This window comes from Bos mutus, chromosome 9 (assembly GCF_027580195.1).
Source record: "Bos mutus isolate GX-2022 chromosome 9, NWIPB_WYAK_1.1, whole genome shotgun sequence".
In the NCBI taxonomy this organism is placed as follows: domain Eukaryota; kingdom Metazoa; phylum Chordata; class Mammalia; order Artiodactyla; family Bovidae; genus Bos; species Bos mutus.
This window is the reverse complement of record NC_091625.1, coordinates 55323231-55330077: the sequence shown is the minus strand read 5'-3', so window position 1 is coordinate 55330077 and position 6847 is coordinate 55323231.

The following is a 6847-nucleotide window of genomic DNA, read 5'->3' as shown; positions in this document are numbered from 1 at the left end:
TGTGACGTCTTTGTCTGGTTTTGGTATCAAGGTGATGATAGCCTTGTAGAATGAGTTTGGGAGTTTTGCTTCCTCTACAATTTTATGGAGGATTTTGAGGAGGATAGGTGTTAGCTCTTCTCTAAACTTTTGATAGAATTCATCTGTGAAACCACCTGGCCTTTGGCTTTTGTTTATTGTATGATTTTTTTAAATTACAGTTTTAATTTTTGTACTTGTGATTTGTCTGTTCATATTTTCTATATCTCCCTGGTTCAGTTTTGGAGGGTTATACTTTTATAAAAACTTGTTCATTTTTTGAGATTGTCCACTTTATTGGCATATTGTTGCCGATAGTAGTCTCTTATGAGCATTTGTATTTCTATGTTTTCTGTTGTAACTTCTTTTTCTTTTCTAATTTTATCGATTTGTGTCTTCTTTTTTATTTTCTCTTGATGAGTCTGTCTAATGGCTAATGGTCTGTCAATTTTGTTTGTCTTCTTAAAGACCTAGCTTTCAGTATTATTGATCTTTGCTATTGTCTCCTTCATTTCTTTTTCACTTATTTCTGTTCTGATCTTTGTGATTTCTTTCCTTCTACTAACTTTGGGCTGTTCTTGTTCTTCCTTTTCTAGTTGCTTTAGGTGTAAAGTTAGGTTGTTTGTTCAATGTTTTTCTTTTTTTTTTTTTTTTTTTTTTTTGAGTTAGCCTTGTATTGTTATAAACTTCCCTCTTAGCACTGCTTTTACTGCATGCCATAGGTTTTGAGTTGTCATGTTTTCATTGTCATTTGTTTTTAGGTATATTTTTATTTCCTTTCTGATTTCTTTAGTGATCTGTTGGTTATTCAGAAGCATAGAGTTTAACTTTCATGTGTTTGTGTCCTTTATAATTTTTTTCCCTCTATAGTTGGTCTCTAATCTTATAGCTTTGTGGTCAGGAATGATGTTTGAAATGATTTCATTTTTCTTTTTTTAATTTACCAAGGCTTGATTTGTGACCCAAGTGTGATCTGTCCTGGAGAATGTTCCATGTGTACTTGAGAAAATAGTGAAATCTACAGTTTTTGGATGACATGCTTTGTAAATATAATTTAGGTCCAACTGGTCCAATGTATCATTTAAAGCTTGTATTTCCTTATTAATTTTATGTCTGGATGATTTTTCCATTGGTATAAGTGGAGTACTAAAGTCCCCCAATATTACTGTGTTACTGTCAATTTCCCCTTCAATAGTTACTAGCATTTGCATTATGTATTGAGGTCCTCCTATGTTGGGTGCATAGATATTTACAGTTGTTATATCTTCTTCTGGGATTGATCCCTTGATCATTATGTAGTGTCCTTCCTTGTAATGTTCCTTGTCTTTTGTAATGGTCTTCATTTTAAAGTCTATTTTATCTGATATGAGTATTCCTACTCCTGCTTTCTTTTAATTTCTGTTTGTATGGACTATCTACTTGTAGCCACTCATTTTCAGGGTATGTCCCTATGTCTGAGATGAGTCTCTTTTAGACAGCATATGTAGGGGTCTTTCACACTGACTTTGTATGTGTTGAAACATCTTTGTGATCCTGGAATGAATCCAGCTTGATCATGGTGTATGATCTTTTCTAATGTGTGATTGGATTTGCCTTGTTAATATTTTTGAGGACTTAATCAAAGATACTGGCATGTAATTTTCATTGTTGTGTAGAGTCTTTGTTGGTTTTGGTATATTAGGATGATGGGACTTCCTAGAATGACTTTGGAATATTCCCTCCTCTTAAATATTTTGGAACAGTTTGAGAAGGATGGTGTAAATTCTTCTTTGTATGTTTGACAGAATTTCTCAGTGAACCCATTTAGTCCTAGATTTGTATGTATGGAATCTTTTTTTAATTGCAAATTCTATTTCACTTCTAGTGATCAGTATATTCAAATTATCTGTTTCTTCTTGACTTAGTTTTGATGAGCTATATGGTTCTAGGAGCTTTATCATTTATTTTAGGTTGTCAAATTTATTGGCATATAATTGTTTATAATATTTTTACAGTATTTATTCCTATCATTTTTTCATTTTTATTTTTTCTGTTCTTCTGATTGATGATTTTTGGTGCTCTGTCTCCATCTTCCAGGTCACTTACTCATTCCTCCATATTATCTAATTTGCTATTTGTTGCCTTTAGGTCATTTTCGTCTTGGCAATTGAGTTGTCTAATTTTGATTGATTCCTGTTTATTACTTTTAGGTCCTTGTTACAATGATCCACACTTCTATGTTCTTTCTTAATTCCTTCAGCATTTTTATTTTGTCTTTTTTGATCTTAGGATCTGATAGACTGGAGAGATCCACTTTATTTTCCTTTCAGGAGATTTATCTTTTTCTTTTAGTTGGAAATAGCTCTACTTTTCATTTTTCTTATTTATCTTACTGTATGAATTTAGGAGAAATAGTAATCCACTGTGATCTCAAAGGTTTTGTGGTCTTAATGGCTGTGTTTATGTGGGAATGATCCTGTTTTGCAAGAATACAAGACATCAATTGTTAGCAATAAATAATTGAAAATTAATGTTAAAAGAGTACAGTTTACAAGAGCATCAACAAATATGAATTGTAAGAACAAATTTAAATATGAACAATATATATATTCTGAAAATAAAATATTCATGAGCTTGAAGAATCAGTTTGTTTACCAATTGATTCTCTCCAAAGTTACCTGTAGATTCAACATAATTCTAATCACATCCTCAGAAGTTTTCCCCAGAAATAGAGATGATTTTATAACATACTTGAATATCCAAAGAATTTATAGTAACCAACTTTTTTGGAAAATTAAGAAAACATTAAGATTTATTTTTTAAGTGTTACTTTAAAGCCCTGAAATCAAGATTATGTGAAATACATGTTAAGATAGACATATGTACCAATGAAATAGAAAGGACATTGTATAAATAGGCCTTTAGAGGATAGTTAGTTTTCAGTGAAATTCAAGAGTAAATTCAAAGAGAAAGATACTTTTTTCTTTCAACAAATGGTACTAGTCCAACCAAATCTACACTTGAAAGCTGAAAGTAAAGAATTCACCCTTTACTTCTCAGCATAGAGAAACATTACTATGGTTATTTTTATAGCAAAGGTAAAAGTTCAAAATATGAAATATAAAGATAAATGCAGAAGAAAGATCTTTGTGAGCTTGATATAGGCAAATATTTCTCTGACAAGCCACAAAATAATAATTGCTATAGAATAAACAATAAATTGAACTTGAAAAAGTTAAAGCAAATATACAGAGTACAAAGTACTACAGTCCAGAATGTATAACAGCAAATATTTGTAATCTTGACGATATTTTTAAAAAATACTTTTACAATTAGATAATAAAATGTATTAAAATGGGCAGTAGATAGAAATGGACACAATGAATGACACATATTGATGCACACACCCTATATATAAATGAAAACAAACATACTTAAAGGTCTAGTTATCAATAAACTGCAGTTCAGAACCACAAAAGATCCACTAAAGACCCTCTAAAATGGCTACAAGTAGAAAGATGAGCACCATGAAGTGTTGGTGAGAATGATGAGCAACTGGAACACTCATATCTTGCTAGTACTAGTAGAAAATGTTAAATACACTTTTGAAAACTATTTAATACTTAAAAAACATTAGGTTATATAATGTTTGTATTTAACAACAATTTCAGTCTTAGGTAGTTATCCCAAGGAAATGAAAATGTGATTCCACACAAAAAACTGTATACAGGTCATATTCACAATAATTTAATTCACAATAATCAAAAGTGGGAAAAAAGTTCTAAAAAAGGTGAATAAATTATTTTATGACCATAAAATGGAATACTATTCACATTTTTTGGGAAACAAATGGTTGATAATTCTAAAAAGATTCCTACTAAAAGTGCCTTCATAATACACAAAAATATAGACATAAAAATACATAAAAAATAAATTTTTTAAATCCCGTGGCCAAAAGCATAACAAAACAAGCCAAACAACAAAACCAAATACATATCTATATGAAACTCTAGATGAGGTTCAACTAATATATGTTGTCAGAAAATGGTTATGTTGTTCACTGTTGTTTGGGGCAGAGTTTAGGAGAAGTGAGGAAATAATTGACATCAAAGTTACATGAGATGATATCTTGTGGTGATAGAAATATTCTGTATATTGATTGTGGTGATAGTACATGGGGATATGCATTTGTTGAAATCATCACATTGTTCAGTTAAAATGTATCAATTTTATTTATTACAAATTATAATTCAATCAAATGGAATTTGATGCAAATGGGATCTGACTGGGATGTTTATGTTTCTGCAGATTGCTAGAGAAAAGAACATTCCTTCATTTCTTAAAAATGTATATTCAGACATTAGACTTTGGTTCTTATACTTTAAATTACTTTTGTACTATAAATTTTTTATCAAAAATGAGAAATAGTTCTATCTTATCAGATAAGATCAGTCGCTCAGTCATGTCTGAGCGACCCCATGAATCGCAGCACGCCAGGCCTCCCTATCCATCACCAACTCCCGGAATTCACTCAGACTCACGTCCATCGAGTCAGTGATGCCATCCAGCCATCTCATCCTCTGTCGTCCCCTTCTCCTCTTGCCCCCAATCCCTCCCAGCATCAGAGTCTTTTCCAGTGAGTCAACCTTCTCATGAGATGGCCAAAGTACTGGAGTTTCAGCTTTAGCATCATTCCTTCCAAAGAAATCCCAGGGCTGATCTCCTTCAGAATAAATAAGACATTGAGTTTAATTTACATATTTGAATCACTTACACATAAAATTAGAATAATAAATGTCATTTGATTAAATACTTATTTCTTGAAAATGTATGACAGAAATAAATATTTGAAATTTTTATATAATATAGCTTAGGAAGACTATGTCATTTATACATAAATGAAAAAAAGGTTAATTTCCTTTTAGGCACTGAAATCCTCTTTAAAATAAAACTTCTTATAATTAGAACAAGATTGTAATTAATTGATATAATTTTGGTCATCATAATTAAAATGAAACTATCCTGATTGCAATCTAGGATGTCTTAACCAGTGCTCTAAAACAGAGAGATTCCTACATGGCTAAGATAGGCTAAGGTAAAATTTTAAAAGGTCATACTTAGAAGTTAACACTAAATCTTATCTCATTGGTAGGAAAATTCTAAAAACAATAGGCAATATCTTAACCCCCCTAGAGAATGGCATATTATTTTTAATAAATAATCATAATTCTGTTACTAAAGTTGTGACATTTGATATCTATTGATGAAATTGTATAAAAATGATTTTGTACCACATTTTTGACTGTTTTTCTTCATTTAGCAATATAATCAAAGGATAAACTAAAGATTTCAATATCATAAAGTTAGACTTCTAGTTTTATTTAATTTTACCTTGCACATATTATTCAACCTGTATAACCTTTGTTGAATTACCGTAAGAGGTGTGCACTACAGATGAATGACCTTCCATCCACCTATAGCTATGGATTTCTGTTGTGTCAGTTTGTTCTTTTAGTTTGCAGAAACCACATCTTTGCAGATGTGGTTGTAGGCAACTGGTAACACCAGATATTTTACTTAAAACAGGATGTATAGTACAAAGACTGAGTAAGTGCACTTACATGAGAGATAAGAATACAAATAAGAGGAATTGAAAAAAATTGACTGTTTGTATGGTATGAATGTCTCAAAATAGCTAAGGAACATTTAAATAATTTTTAGTCAAATTAGGTGATTCACAAACTTGGCAATTTTTTCTATTTTGGTGAAGAGAATTATGAAGAAGTTTGTTTTGGGTTGTTTCTAACAAGGTTTACATTTATATTTGCATGACTAGGGGCCAAATACAATCCAGATATTCTTGTTGCAGATTACTTAGAAGAGTAATTCCACAAATATCATATGTAGTGTTAGCAAAACTTCATAACAATGCAAAGTTGGGCTTTTTATTATTTTGTTTACAGATTGAAAAATTGAGCTTCATATTAAAAAATGTAGTCAATGATGTCATTCTTACAAGGTAATATATGTGTTAGTCACTCAATTGGGTTCGACTCTTTGCCACCCCATGGCCTGTGAGGCTCCTGTGTCCATGAAATTCTCCAGGTAAGAATAGTGGAGTGGGTTGCCATTTCCTTTTCCAAAGGTAATAATACTTTGAGTTAAAAGAAAGCAATACACCCTTGATAATCTAGAGAGTCTGTGTGTTTGTAGTTCTCTTCCTTTTGTCCAGAATATTATTTATATGGTAATTTTCTTCTAAACTAATTAGAAGCTGGGCTTTTGTGCACACCAACATAAAGTCACCTCAAATATACAACCTGGACTCAAGCCAAGAATGACAGTGAAACATGTGTTGGAGTGGTCGACTGAAGGCAGGGACATGCCGCTCCCGTAATGCCATTCAAGGCTTTTTAGCAAGACGCTGAATGAGAGGGCAGTCTTTACAGAGAAAAAAAAACTTTTTTCTCCTTAGAGAAAAAAATTCTATTCTGATTATACAAGTCATGGATACATAACTAGGTAACATTTGGAAAATACAGAAAAATAAATTAATAATTGCTGGTAATCTAAAAATCGAAGATAATGAGATTCAGTAATTAATATAGTGCTTCATATCTATGCTATACAAATATAAAAATGAAACAATATATAGATTTTATGTTATATATTAGAAATTAAGTACAAAAATTTACTTGTGCTATATATATATATATATACACATACATTATATATATATATATATAAAATTTGTATTGGTGCCTATGCAGAATTACTAGAAAATAACATCCCATACCTAATGATTGTCAATATATAGTAACTGTATAAACACTTTGAAATTAAATTGGGG